Below are 15,861 nucleotides of genomic sequence, written 5' to 3'. Positions count from 1 at the left end.
TCTAGGGTGAGAGCCGCCGACGCCTCCCTCTCTCTCTCGACCTCGATCTCTCTCTCTCTCTTTCTCCAAACCACCGCCGCCGACGTCGATGCGGCTGACCCCGACTCCGCCTCCCGCCGATGCCGACCCCGACCTCGATGCGGCCGCCACCGCCGACGACGTCGCGCCGGCACTGCCGATGACGCCGACGCCACTGCTACGCCGCCGCGCCACGCCGCTGGGCCGCGCCTCGCTGCCGCCGCGCAACGCCGCAGCTGCGCTGCCACGCCACCGCCGCGCCACGCCGCTGCTCCGCTGCCGCCACGTGAACGAAACGTGAACATAACGAGAACGAACGTGAACGAACAAACGTACGTGGACAAAACGTGAACTTAACGAGAACGCGAACGTGAACGAAACGTGAACTTAACGAGAACGCGAACGTGAATGAACGTGAACGAAACGTGAATGAACATGAACGAACGTGAATGAAACGTTAACGAACGTGAATGAAACGTGAACGGTCGCCTTATACGACACTACGTGAAATACAATATATGTTACTTTGCGTTTAGACTAATACATTTTTTTGTATGTTGCAGAAAAGACGTCGTCATCGTCGTCCCTCAAGCCGGAGTGGTAGCTAGCCCTCGAAGGAATTCGCGCAGGTACGTGATGTAAAGATATGATTGTTAGATTTCTAATATAATATAAGACTATTAGATTTAATATACGACACTTAGACATAGCATATATCATTATCTAGGGTTCTAATGTACGACACTTAGACATAGCATATATGATTATTTGAGTTCTAATATACGACACTTAGACTTAGCATATATGATTGTTAGAGTTTTAATATAAGATTATTAGATTTGTAATATAGGACTAATAATATAAGACTATTAGATTTAATATACAACACTTAGACATAGCATATATGATTATCTAGGGTTCTAATGTACGACACTTAGACTTAGCATATATGATTATTTGAGTTCTAATATACGACAGTTAGACTTAGCATATATGATTGTTAGAGTTTTAATATAAGATTATTAGATTTGTAATATAGGACTAATAATATAAGACTATTAGATTTAATACACAACACTTAGACATAGCATACATAATTATCTAGGACTAATTATATAAGACTATTAGATTTTTAATATAAAATTATTAGAGTTTTAATACAAGATTATTAGAGTTTTAATATAAGATTATTAGATTTGTAATTAGACTTAGCATATATGATTATCTAGGGTTCTAATATACGACACTTGAACGAGGAAGGGAACGTGGAGAGGGATGCGGAGGGGAACCAGGAGGGAAACGTGGAGAGGGATGCGGAGGGGAACGAGGAGGAGGAGGCTAGTGGAAGTCAACCCTCCGCTGGACAGAAGAGAGCCCACGGACAACGAGGTGCCGCGAAGAAGCTAGAGGGTCGACACATCATAACAGAAATGGACGAAGACGGCTGTCACGCCCTGAAGTTCCCCTTTCCAGCTTTAAAATTTGTAAAATAAATCGTCCGAAGAAATTGTTCTTTTTAACCTAGAGCTAATTCCTCAAATTAATAAATCCAAATAATAATCGGAATCGGCATGTGGAATTTTTTCTTGGATTCTACATGTCAAAATATGCTAACAGGATTTTTAGTGGAATTTTCAGAACCTTGGAAATAATTTTAACCAACTAAAATAAGCAAAGGGCAATATTAAATCCCTGGGAAAATCCTTTTTCCTTTTTATCTTTTCTTTTCCCTCCTTTTTCCTTTTCTTGAGCCGCCGGCCCATTTCTTCCCGCGCTGGCCCGCTCCTCCCTCCCACTCCCGAAGTTCACCCGGCCTTCCTCTCCCTCTCGGGCACTGACAAGTGGGGCCCACCTGTCAGTCCTTTCCCCTTCCTCTAGCCGCCCACGCCGGCAACCGCCGAAACCGCGCGCGCTGCCGCCGTTTCCCGCCCTTCCCGCGCCCACTCCTCCCCACTCCGTGCCGCGCCCACGTCGTCGCCCCCTCTCCGCTCCTCCTGCTCTCGCGCGCGCCCCGCAAGGGCGGGGTTTGGTTTGAATCCCCCCTCCCTCTCTCTCTCTCCACCTCCCACGTCGCCGGCGAAATCGGGAGCACCCCGGCCACGTCCGCCACTTCCGAGCCCCAATAAAGCTTCCCCGCACTCTCCTCCACCCTTTTCCTCTTTCCGCCGCTCTCTCCCGTGCCCTCCATCACTCCCGCGCCGCTACACCGATCGCCGCGCCGAGCCTCACCGTCGACGCCGCCGCATTCACCATGCCGTGAGCTGTCGCGTCCGCCATCCGCCCGGCCAAATCCACCATCGGGGCCCGCTTCTCCCCACGCGCCGGTGAGTACCACCATTGCCGCCGCCTTCGGCCATGGTTTCCGCTCGCCGTAGACCACCCCTCTCCCTCTAATCCTTCCCATTTTGTTCCCTAGGAGGTCCCGGAGATCGTCCGCCCGTCGCCGTCGTTCTCCCGTCGCTCGTCGTCGTCGTTCGCCGTCGTCTCCTCTCGTGCCGGCCAACCTCGGTGAGAAACTCCTCCTCCCCCCTCTTTCCCTCTCTCCCGTATGCGCCGCCGTCCTCTGCGCGCGCACCATCGTCTTCGGCCGCTGCCGCCGCTTTTCGCGCCGTCTGCCGTCGCCGTCCACTCCGCCGGTTGCTGTCGCCGGCAACCGCGCGTGCCGCCGTCGCTCGCCATGCTTGGCCTGCCGGCTTTGAAGCCGAGCCGAGCCACCAGCCGCGCCCCTCCCGCCTTGTGCCACTGCCAGTGGGGCCCACGTGCCGGCGCCCCTCCCTCTCTCTCTTGAGCCGCTGACCCATGGGGCCCACGTGCCGGCGCCCCCTCTCTCTCTCTCTTGAGCCGCTGACAAGCGGGGCCCACCTGTCGGCGCAGCCGCCCCCCTTGGATGACGCCAGCCCTGGGATTTATTGCGCAATAAATAATTAAGGACTTTTTCTTTATTAGTAAAAACACAGTTTATCTTCTAAAATTCATAAGTAAATCATCCGAGCTCCGTTTAAGTCCATTCAAGTCTCAGTAAATTCATAAAAATCCCTAGAATCCATTAAAAATGGTTTTGTTTCCTGTTTCAGTAGTCTTATAGCATGTTTTGCTTGTGTGCTTTGTTTGTCGCGTAGATTTCGGCCGTTTCGTCGATCCGCGGTTTCTCGAAGAAGTTGCTGTGGTCTCATCAGTGCGAGAGCAAGGCAAGTCATTCTTTACATTTGATCATATTGTACCCAATTTACAAACATCCTGCATTTCTATCAAATGTTGCACTCTTTTACAATGTCATGTGGGATGGGTCCTATTACTCAGCCATACATTGTTTACCTTATGCCATTGATAACTTGGGTATCAAAATGATTAGATGTTGGTTTAGGAAATGCTTAGCCATGCTTAGTTCTACTAGTACACAAAAAGGGAATCTCATTAAAGCATAGACTTTGATCTTTGGCAATAGCTTTGGATTAGTGCCACCGTAATGGTGTTGGCTTATTAAAATACACTACATGGTGGGCTGTGGGTGCATGGTTTTGCTAGTTGTGCCCATGGCGATTAAGGACCGGTTCGCGGGATGCCCTGGAAGAACTTATCGTACTTACCACAAGCCATCGTGGGCAACGGCTGGGCTTGTAGTGTAGCTTTTCTCTAGCCGACGTACCCAGGCGAGGGTGGGCGTGATGGAGTTGGGTCGACCGGGGTGTCCAGTTGATCGGCTTCCGGATTCACTGCGGCATGAAAGGGGGGCTGCCCGTTGCCTGCTGGGGACGGGGCGAACCCTAAGGTGTGGTGCGATCGGTTAGAGGGGGTTATGCGAAGGGTCCTGTCACGGCCTCTTTCCGGTATGTCGTGGTAGCATGTCGGCGCACGGGAATGTGTCGTGGGGCTGTGTCTTGTGGGTACAGTTGTACACCTCTGATCAGAGTAAAACTATTCGAATAGCCGTGCCCGCGGTTATGGGCGGTCGACCAGATTCACCGTGATTAGTCTCACCCCTAGTTAGCTAATGAACTGGCGTAGTTCAGGTGGTTGGTTGGGCCTGTTGCAACGTGGTGTAGCGTTGGACAGTGAGTGGTTAATATTGATTAATTACTGCAATTGTTTTACTGCTTTCAACAACTGCTTTTAAATTCTAGCTTTATGCAAAAGAACCTTTAGCCTCCCTTGGATATACCCTGCATCATACCTCCTCTTCCGGTATGACTTGCTGAGTACAGTGGGTAGTACTCAGTCTTGCTCTCTTTTCCCCCACACCAGAGTTGAAGTCCTTCTCAGTTGAAGATGTCTCGAAGAGGTTGGTTTCGTCGCTGCCGTTAAGGATGCCTGTGGAATGGAGTCGTCCGCTGCAGGAGTCAAGTCTTCAGGCTCAGCTCGCTTTTATCTTTTTCCGCTGCATTTATAATCTTTTATATTTTTGTAAGACGTGGATCTGTATGTCAACAATTGTCATTTGTGTACCCTGGCTGGTCCTGGACAGGGGTTTAATACACATTCAGCTTAGAAATTCTGATTCGTGAGTTTCTGGGCGTGACAACGGCCGACCTAGTGCCCCGGCAGAAGCAGCCAAGAACTACGTAGACACAACGGTTGGGTTGTGCGGGATAACGTGCCTGTCAGTACAGTGTATTCGCAGAACAAAGGCACGCGGAGATCATGAGGGCTTTGTCCTAGATTCGGAGAAAGAGATGTTGTGGACCACAATGCTCGAGACATTCACCCTTCCCGCGGGTACAGAGAACATAGTGAAAAGGTGGACTCTAAACAAAATGGCAGAACAGTTTTAGAGCTTCAAGGGAGATCTGTACCAGAAATACATCCTGAAGGGGCAGACACCGAACTTCAACACATTCCTGAAGCTAAGGGATCACTGGGACGAGTTCGTTGCTTACAAGATAGGTCAACAAGGGCAGGCTATGATGGAAACAAACAAAGAAAATGCCGCCAAGAAGAAGTACCATCACCACTTGGGGTCAGGCGGCTATAGCGTCGCGATGCCGAAGTGCGAGGAGATGGAGGCAAGCTTGCTTGAGAGAGGTATCGAACCGGTCACCGCTAAATGGCCGGATCGATCAAAGTTCTGGTACTATGCTCACGGTGGAACGCTCAACCCAGTTGATGGCTCCTTGGTCTTCAGCGATCAGATACGCGAGGCTGCGAGTCGACTAACGGACGCAGTGGAAGCCTCTTCTCAGGGCACGTTCTGACCCGACAGAGAGAAGGACGAGCTGTCACTCGCCCTACAGACTCCGGAGCATCCAAGACGAACACGAGGGAAAGGGGTGATTCCTTGGAAGATTGGATTCAAGGAGGACATCCACACGTACAGGAGTCGGATGAGGAGCAAGAGAGATACCGAGGCGAAGATTGAAGATCTTGAGTACAGGGTATCGAGCTACGAGCTCAGCATGCAAGAGGAGGTGGTAAGGAAGGTGGATGAACGCATGGCCGCACATCGGTCCCATGATCCCCAGCCGACCATTCCTCCTGCAATGATGAGCCCTTCAGGCAATCGTAGCAGCTGCGCCTCAACGGGGCAGGTAGGATCACAGAGCATGGACGCCATCCAAACCCAGGACGAAACCACCTGCCTCATTGATGACATCACTCAGCGGACACCATGTGAGGTGCATATTCCCTTCAAGAACTTATCAATAAAGGTAAGCTCGTAGTTTATAGATTTTAGACTTGTCCATTCCGCAAGTTGCTGCTTATATATGTTGATTACTAATAAATAACCTCTCACCACGTGAAGGTGGCGTCGGGCATGGCCATCCTAACGGACCCTTCAAAGACTTACCACTGCAGGCCGATTCCAGTAGGATACTCCAAGGTGAAAGTTGAGTTGGTGAAAGCCGCGTACTAGGACCTTGAGTTGGACTACCCTGGAGGAGACGGTGAGACGCATCTACAAGACACAAGCCACGCCATTATACTATGGTGCAAGCGGTACATCATCCTCCCTGGGCGACAAGCGGCGTCTCGTGCACCATCTCCTCTGGCTCCGCCATCTCCTCCTCAGGTACCTGCACCGTCTCCTCCTCAGGCTCCTGCACCGACTCCTCCTCAGGCTCCTACACCAACTCCTCCGCAAGCTCCTCGTCCGGCACCTTCCAAGTCAAGGGCCCCCCAAGCTCCACCGCCTGCCCCCACAAAGGCAATGAAGAAGGCGAAAGTTGACGCCGCCAAAAACAAGGACCCGGGGTACGATTGCACGCAAGAGAAGCTTGACGCTTATGTGGCATCAGAAGTCAGGAGACAATTGAAGCCTCGAAGTCCAGAAAATAAGATTCCTATAGACCCGAGTGTCAAGAACTTCTTCAGGGGTATGTCTGCACCTGCCAAGGAGGCCATAAAGCTATCAGACTATGAGCGAACACTTAAGAAAGCAACTTCTGGAAAGTCCAAACCAGTCCCTTAGCTTGGAGAGCAACCAAACCAGGAGATCGAGCCGTTGGTGACCGATGAAGAATTTGGGATACAAGATTTTATTAATGACATCGGGCTAACTACGGATCAATTGCTACGAGGCGCACCAATCGAAAAGGCGGAAGTGAAATACATGTACGAACTTGGTAAACCGCTTGTCAAGCCTGAGCAGCTGCAGTCCCTACCAACACAAATGTACCAATTCCATCAACTGTACATGGAGATGAGCGCCACTAGTAGAGAGATGATCGGAGTGAGGATCAGGGACACAGACTTCATGCAAGGGGAAGATATTCTCTGGATCAATTTTAAGGGTATCTACGAACTATACCAGCTAGACGCTCTCGACGTCTCTATTATGAGTTGTTGGACTTTGTAAGTATCATTCAGTTAGATTTCTTATTACGCCTCCTTTAATTAATTAGGTCCTTGTATATAAGTACACCATATATAATATATACTTCCTTTTATCGTTGTAGAATGGAGATTCAACGGGCCCGACAGCGGGGGGGTTTTTGATACTGGATTCGTCGACCCTCGGAAAGTAAACGTCGCAATGCTCGACCAGTATCCGCAAGCCACAGAGGACAATCTCGTCCATCTCCTTAAAGCGCAGCATTACAAGACGTTTATACTATTGCCGTACAACACAGAGTTAGTTTTTACTGTCTTCTTACCAAATTTCATTCCCGTACGAACATGCTAAGTGTTTCATATGTAATACATCCGACGCACATTGCAGATTCCACTGGGTCCGTTTACTCTTCGACTTGGAGGCCTGCGTAGTCAATGTATATGACTCAATAGATAAAAAGAAGTCTACGTTTGACTAGATTTTTGAAACTTATAGACAGGTACTGTCATATGTTCCAATGTTAATTATGAGTCTTGTTATAATTAATTGCTACTACGAACCATAGCTTTAAACTCCATGTAGGGCTTGGTATCGGTTCCGACATTTGGTCCGCTGCAAATGGAGAGAAAGACTTAGGCGGAAGTTTAACTTTCATGTGAGTACACATGCTCTACATTTATATTGAATCTCCAATTCAAATACAAGTGTATATTAATTAGATCTCTCACCGTTTGTCATGTATATATAGTGCGCAAAGTAAGATCAGGGAATTAACTTGTGCGGTTACTACGTGTGCGAGTATTGCCACTGCCTTGCAGACCAAATCATCAACACAAGAGAGCTCGATGTACATACAAATAAATTGAAAATTTCATTGCGTACGTATCGATTTGTTGTTTACTAATTAATTTCATACATTCATAGGTTATTCACATGAGGGATAAGCTCACACATAAGGAATTTATCGCGGCGGTTCAAGAACAACTTATGGGATTCATCAACGAATAAATCCTTGATCCCGAGGGTGAATTCTACTACGACGGAAATATAATTCATAGGTCGTTAGCTTCTGAGATAACGACTACTACTACGTCGAAGTCGTAGCTAGCTAGGACATCATAATGAATTGTAATTAATGCATGTCTATTTTTCTATATGCATGTACACATTTACTTTAGTGTAAATATATATTTTGGTCATATATATGCACATAAAATGTTAAGTGCTTTAATATATATATACATATGCATTTGCATAATATATATGTATAAATACATATATATTATGCATGTATATGTATTGAAACATATATAAATATAATATATATATATATATTATAAATATATATGTATTGAAACATATATATATATGCATGGTTTATATATATATATATATATATATATATATATATATATATATATATATATATATATATATATATATAAACCATGCAGTAACAGGGCCATGCAAATAAAAAAAGATCAGCTCGATCTTTAGTCCCGGTTGGTAACACCAACCGGGACTAAAGATTGATCTTTAGTCCAAGTTATTTCACCCGGGACTAAAGATAGCGATCTTTAGTTACGAACCGGGACTACAAACGGTTTCTTCACCAGTGGCTGCCCGCATTCTCAATCCACGTTTCTGATCCCTCAAATCCAAACCTATTTTCCAGATGCCCCTTATACCTATATAGATAGCATACTGCACCCATATTTTAGTTCTACAGCTTGCTACTCGACTTAATGTTTTTTTTGTTTTTAGAAAAGAGTCCTGGTTTGTTCATATAGTGTTGGTGCGTGCAGCAACTGGAAAGATACATACAGTAAATAGCTAACGATGAAGATGTGCGTTTATTGTGGCCAGCTCTGGTCACCAGGTTCACAAAGGATGCATATATATATGCTGGTTCAGCGATAAAGGGCATATATCTATCTATCTTCTGTCTATTATATACTAAAAGTGCATGAAACTTTCTACAAACGCTCTCATACCGCCACGTGGCATTCTAATAAAATAGAGAAAATACTAGAAATTCTAGAAAAAAGTAAAACATCCGACCGTTAATTTTTATTTAAATTGGTGGACCCATTATTTTGCACCATTAAATTTATCTCAATAAGAAAACAACAAAAACCACCTATTTCCAGCGTAAGATACTTAGATTAGATCTACTTAGATTAGGTTGATCTGTACACCTCGCCTATTTCCGTACGCACACCTCCTCTCCTCTCTTTTGCTGCCCCTCCCCTCCTATTCTCTTTCCTATTTCTAAGCAATCATTTTTTTATCAAGAAATCAACGGTTCGATGAGTTCAAAATAATTACTATAGTTTTTAATATATTTTGTAAGCAAACAATCAGATAAAGAAAATCCTTCATCGATATATGGAGCAGTTCTACCGACTGCTGTATCAATATAAGCAATGCAAGCAACTTCCATCTCTTTGTTTGATCTGTCACCTTACAGCTGGCTTATCACTTTGATTCCACGTAGTAGTGCAGCAAGGCTATCTTTGATTTCATATAAATTTCACAAAGCTTTTGGAATATAAATTAATTAATTTTAGGCATTTGGGTTATCAGGTGGTTTTTAAGCGCGCGTGCACTACCTCTTTCTAATTCTACGTATGTGCCTCCCTGCTTTTACACGCTTATACTAAGTATTAAGTTATACATTTGATTTCTGATCCGTTTGAAACATCATATTCTTTACAATTAAATCAACAATTAAAAACTCAGTTTTGAGTATATTTTAAATCATAAAAAAATAATTTTGCGGGAACATTATATTAGATTATATACTAAAAGTATATTAAACTCCCTACAAACGTTCTTAAACTGTCACGTGGCGTTTTACAAACGCTTCTAAGATGTCATGTGGGGCTCTAATAAATTTAAAAATAAATCATGCAAATTATAATTAAAAAGAAAAAAATAATCTAAAAACATTGATTTTTCTTTAAATAGGTAACCCAATAATTTTAACTATTATATCAAAAAAAATCCGGTACCCCCACCTCCACCCCCACCATATGTGGCCACGCACGTACGTACTCCTCCACCGTCCTACTCTCCTCTTGGTTCCCACTCTCATCTCCTATTTTCTACGTACTCCTCCACCGTCCTACTCTCCTCTTGGTTCCCACTCTCATCTCCTATTTTCTAGCTAACCTTTCTTATTTTCTAGCTAACACAAAATATATAAAAGATAACAATAGCTAAATGATCATGACTCTCAAGCTACATGCACTTTTCTCAATTTATTTGATTTCTTGTGTTATTGATAATTAAATACAAAATCCAAGATCCATATTGCCCATATTTACTATATAAAAGTTAGATAATTTGGTTGTTCTGACTACAAATATTTGAGCAAAATAGCACTTTGAAAACAATGAATGAATTCAAATATGTGAGTTTAAAGTATAGGTTCAATAACCACCAAAGAGCTTGGAACCAAAGAGCTTGGAACCATGATACATACTCTGAACCCAATGAAAGCGGAGCTACAAGACATTATTAGTCAGGTGGACACGCAATGGTAGCATTAACTTCCACGAGTTCTCGGGCCTAATGGCATGCTAAAGGACAAGTACCGAGAGGAGGGGCAGAGGAAGATGTTTCGCGTCTTCGTCAAGGAGTAGAAAATGGCTTCATCTCTAACGCCAAGCCCCGCCACATCATGTTCAATGCATCATGAGAGACTCACTAATGAGCAGGTCGACGAGATGATCAACGAGACCGATGTTGGCAAGCGGATCAACTACAAGGAGTTCGCAACTAAATTCATAAAAAAAATAAAACAAGCAATTTGTTTAAAATATACATTAAAAAATAAAGAAAATATTAAAACTATAAAAAATACAGTTTGATTCCAGGTAAAATATAAAATTTCAAGAGTAAGATAAAAGTATGAGTTATAGAAAATAGCTAAAATTTGGAATAATAAAATAAGTATTAAAAGAAAAGTCCAAACAGAACACAATACGAGATTAAGTACAATTAAAAATCCCTATAAATAAAATTTAGAATAAAACAATAATTTGATTTGAATACAAATTCAAAATTAGACTGAATCACTAAATTTGAAATACATGAAATATTTTTTAAAGAACTTTTACATCTTTGCTGATTCACATGCATAACGAATTGCATATATATGAAGCAATTAAAGAGAGGGTTGTCAGGGTGGGAAAAATACATTAATTATAGTTTGTCGATATTTCTTCAGACGAAAGATACAATGAACACTCAATTAAAAATAGAAAACATCTTACTTTAATTTCAATTTATTTTTTAGAACTATTTTCAAAACAAACTATTACGCATGCCCGCGCGAATACGTGGGCTATCTTCCTAGTTATTATATACTAAAACTCCGTGAAACTTTCTACAAACGCTCCTAAGCCTCTACTTGGCGCTCTAATAAATTAGAGAAATCAAAGAAATTCTGAGAAAAAAAGCAAAACATCCTACCCCTTCATTTTCAGTTAATAAGGTGGACCCATTATTTTTCACCGTTAGATCTAAAAATATCCCACCCATACCCCACCACCTCCCAGGCATCTCTCCCCCTCATGTACGTATACGTAATGTACGTACGTACATTTGCATATCTTATATCACTCTTTTCATCTTTTAATTTTCTACCTAGCAAAATTTCATACGAAAATAAAATCAAACATTAGATAACTAGCTGATTATAATATATCTATTATATTATGTACTAGAAGTAAAACACTCCTACACCATCACGTGAGGCGCTATAAAAATCAGACAAATCCTAAAAATCTATCTATCTATTATTATATACTAAACGTCTATTAAACTTACTAAAAACGCTCTCAAGCTGTCACGTGGGACTCCTACAGACTTTCCTAGCTGTATAATAAGTCATTCATAAACACAAATAACTAAATTAGGTCTATAATCTCATGGAACAAAATAAAAACTACATCCTCATGACTTTTCTGTAAATAAAAAAATATGTATACTGCAATATGAAAAAACATAAATTAAAAGACATCAATAATATACACCCTACATATAATTAAAAAAATGACTAATCTATGTGGCATATAATCTATATATTTATTGGTCTCCTAAAGCATATAATCAATAAAAGAAATTCTTGAAAATTTTCCTTATGAAGACACAACATTCTACGTGTAATTTATCATTAGTCAAGTGGTCATGTTATTCGTAGCTATCGGATTATTTCTACATTATAAATAAGCATTTAGATTAAAAACAATAATCCAAGTGTGTTAACAAATTGGAAAAATACATCAAGTTATATTTCACAAGTAGTAAAGAACCATCGTATCATATTTACAGTAATAGCTAACAAGGAAGAAAAAAAAGGAACTATGGTACCCCTTATTAATTAAAAGAAACGTAGAGAGTGGGAAGAAGGTTAGGGTAAGATAGGGTAAACAATAAATAATAGTTGTTTGGATATGACAAGTAGTACTACTCTAAAATCCCTTATATTTTGACACAAAATTTAACTTTCTCGGATTTATGCGACGAAGTATAATCTATCTTTAATTATATGACATAGTTCTATTAGCTATATGTTTAATAGAAAATCTTAAATTAATTTATCCTAAAATCCACAAAGACATAGATAGTATAAAAGCAATTATTACTTAAAGTATAGAAATACCCACAGTACAAAATATAGATAGTTTCATAGAAACCAACTTCATGGTGATGACACAATATTTTCTTATAAATTCAGAACTGCACGCTTTCACACAATGTTAGTTAACAAATTTTTATGTTGCAAGGGAAACTAGAAGAAAATCATAACCAACATTCATAGAAATCCCAAATAAATTTGAATAGAGTATAAAAGATATTCCAATAAAAAAAACCAACTACACAAAAACATTTGTAAGAAAATTTCAAACACATTAAACAAGATGCCCGCGCATGTGTGCGGGCTACCTTCCTAGTTGAAAGAATATTGATTTAATTGGCTGGCTGAACATAGCCATTCATGACAAACAATGAACTAATTATTGCATGAGAATGACGTAGAAAAATTAAGTTGAATAAATAACTAATGAAAATTGTGGTTTGTTTCCAAATAAACAACAATGTGAACAGTGAGCAAAGATAAAATTCAATTGTCCAATGGGTATCAATAAGGAAGAGGAAAGACATGCCAAAAGATAATGAGTATATCATCTTTGTTTAGACAATGCATATTTCCGTACGCAATGACACGGGGTACGTATATCTGACGATGTGATCCTACTATATGCAGTTGCTGTTATTAATCATGGAGTTGCCAGTTAATGTCTTTGTTGACAGACCCAGGGTTTGCATTTTCTATTTCGGCCAAATTTTGGTGATTTAGGCACTACTAGAAAAACGATTTTTGGCGATGTTGGCCTTTTATTTTTCCAGACGGGTATGACCCTCGGAGCCAAATATCCGCCTACAAAAATATAATCCAAGGTCGATTTTTATCATCCGCCTGCGAAAATCAATTTTTTTTAGGCTGACTACTTAAGAGGTCCGCCTTAAAAAATATGATTTTTAGAGGCAAAACCTTACGTGGTCTGCCTGCAAAAATCATGTCTACATAAAAAAAATCTAAGTTCTATCTTATCATCTCTTCTACCATCTTATCCTCTCCCCACCACTCATTCCCTCCTCTCTCTCTCTCTCGTTTCCCTCCGGCTCCCCCATTCCTTCCCTCCCCTCCCCTTCCTTCCTTCCGATGGAGGGGGCATCGGCGGCGGCGCGGGCATAGGGGGTCGGTGGCAGCGGAGGCGAATGGCGTCTGTGGCGGCACGGGCGGAGGGGACGGCGCCTACCGCGCGTCGACGACGACGCCTACAGCAAGCGATGACGACGGCGCCTACCGAGCGACGACGACGACGACTACTGCACGCGACGACGACTACCACCAGCTGCATCGCTGCCCCTCTCCTCAACCCCTCCCCTCCTAGATCCGGTGGAGAGGAGGGGCGTCGGCGGTAGCACGGGCGGAGGGCGTCGGCCGCGACAACGAAGACTACTGCAGGACGGCGACGACTAGCGCCGGCCGCATCAATGGCTCGCTGCCCTCCTAGATCCTGCCGGAGCGGGGAGGGAGGCGGTGGCGGCCACCGCATGCAACAGAGGAGTTCGCTGGCGATGACGATGTTGTTTTTTCTTAAGTTTACATGTTTATTGATGTTAACTTGCTATGGATTTGAATCCAGTGCTTTTATGTTGCAAGTTTACAATGTCTGTGATTGGATTTTGTTTCTTGGACGAGATTTGTGAAAGTGATTTGAAACCCTGGGGAGGGGGGGCAGGATTTTTTTTTTCACCGAGGTTATTTTCGCAGGCGGGGCTACTATAGCGCCTACAGAGCCTAGGAAGATTCGAACTGCTGAACCCTGAGTACCACTCGAGACACTCAAGGCTATTGTTTGGCCCGATCTTTCCGCTGGTTTCACTCAATTCTGATAAACGGTTTGGGAGAAACAAAAAAAAAACAGTACTGCTGACCGGGTCCAGAAATCAGGATAGCAATTCGTTTTCTTTAATCTGGGATTTTCAGAGGCATAATCTGATTTTGTGCTCAACATGAAAGTTGTAGATAATTTTGTTGAGATGTCCAAAGTTATATTATTTGCTAGATTCCATTAGACGGTTTGCAAGTTATGCATAAAACAGAAAGGGAACTGCTATAGGTTATTTAATACAAATTGGTAAAAAAGTCTATATGTTCTAGGTTATCGATTTTAGTAAATATCCCTTGTAACTGTCATTAGTTGAGTATAGTGGTTTATGTATAGTTTTGCTCCACAAGTGTGGAGGGTTCTAACGTTGGAGGAGTTGAGTCAGATTATCGAAGGAGTTAAGACAAGTACAAGACGGACTTATGTGATGGACAAACTGAGTTGTTTTGTTTGGTTTTACTTGCATAATTATTATTCAATTGCTTGATATTACTGATCGTATGGCTCTGATGTTATGCTACTTATTCGTGTTTCAATCCATATTCAAATTCACGATGTTATTCATGTTTCATTATTCCGGATGTTCTGTTTACATTATCCAAGAACCATGCGTAGTCATGGGAGTGCAATTTGGGTCTTTATTCATGATCCTTGAGAAGCGCTGATCACGCTTGCTCGGGTTACCGGTAATGCTAAGAGGATATTCATACCTGCCCGGGAGGGAACTACTATATTCTGACTTCGTTGTTTAAATAAAGTAAACCCAACCCTTCATATTGGTTTCTTAATGCATAAATCTTGTGTATGTTTTACTAGTTCAATATTGTACTTGCTGAGTATTCTTTACTCACTCTTGTGTTTAATTTGGTTTTTAGGTACCTAATGACATTGATCGGCATGGGGCGGGAGTAGCACCCTTGGACTACACATTATTATTGCACACTATTGAAATTTAGTTTTAGACTATGTTTTTGCTAAGCATAAGTTTTGCATAGAACTTGTAAAGGTCATTTAAAGTTCTGGTCCATATTTTCACTTGGAATTTATGGAGTTAGGATGGTTTGGATTGTGTGGGTTATTTTGTTATTGAGTTATCTTACAACTGCCTGTCGTGGATGTCCGTATATGCAGGGGAGACTGCCGAAATTTCTAATAATTTTGGGAGTTAGTAGTTTTTGAGTGTTTTTGGTGTGGCACTCTAGGTACGTGGTTATCTGGGGTGTTACACATGGAACCCGCACTGATCGCCAACTTGTTGATGTATTGGGAAGTCTTTCTTGTGACCGAGTTTGGGATGCCCATCCTTATGCCTCCCGCCTCTTGTCACATATTGGTCCCATGCCTTGTTCAAGGCATATTCGATGGCCGACCAATCGTATATTTCTGGCTTGATATTGGAGTTAAGGTAGTGTACCAAACTCCAGTTCGGCGTTATTACCAGAAGAATCCAATGTTGCCTGCGAAATTATTAAATTGCCAGTTACATACTACAGTTGTACGCGTCGAGTATTTGAGTATAAGTACGGTACACGCTTACTGTTGATTGTAGGCACAAATAATGAAGTCCTTGTCTTGACGGGCAAATAAGCAGTCCTTGATATAGCCCAT

This window comes from Oryza sativa, chromosome 4, assembly GCF_034140825.1.
Source record: "Oryza sativa Japonica Group chromosome 4, ASM3414082v1".
Lineage (NCBI taxonomy): Eukaryota > Viridiplantae > Streptophyta > Magnoliopsida > Poales > Poaceae > Oryza > Oryza sativa.
This window is presented reverse-complemented; position numbering follows the sequence as displayed.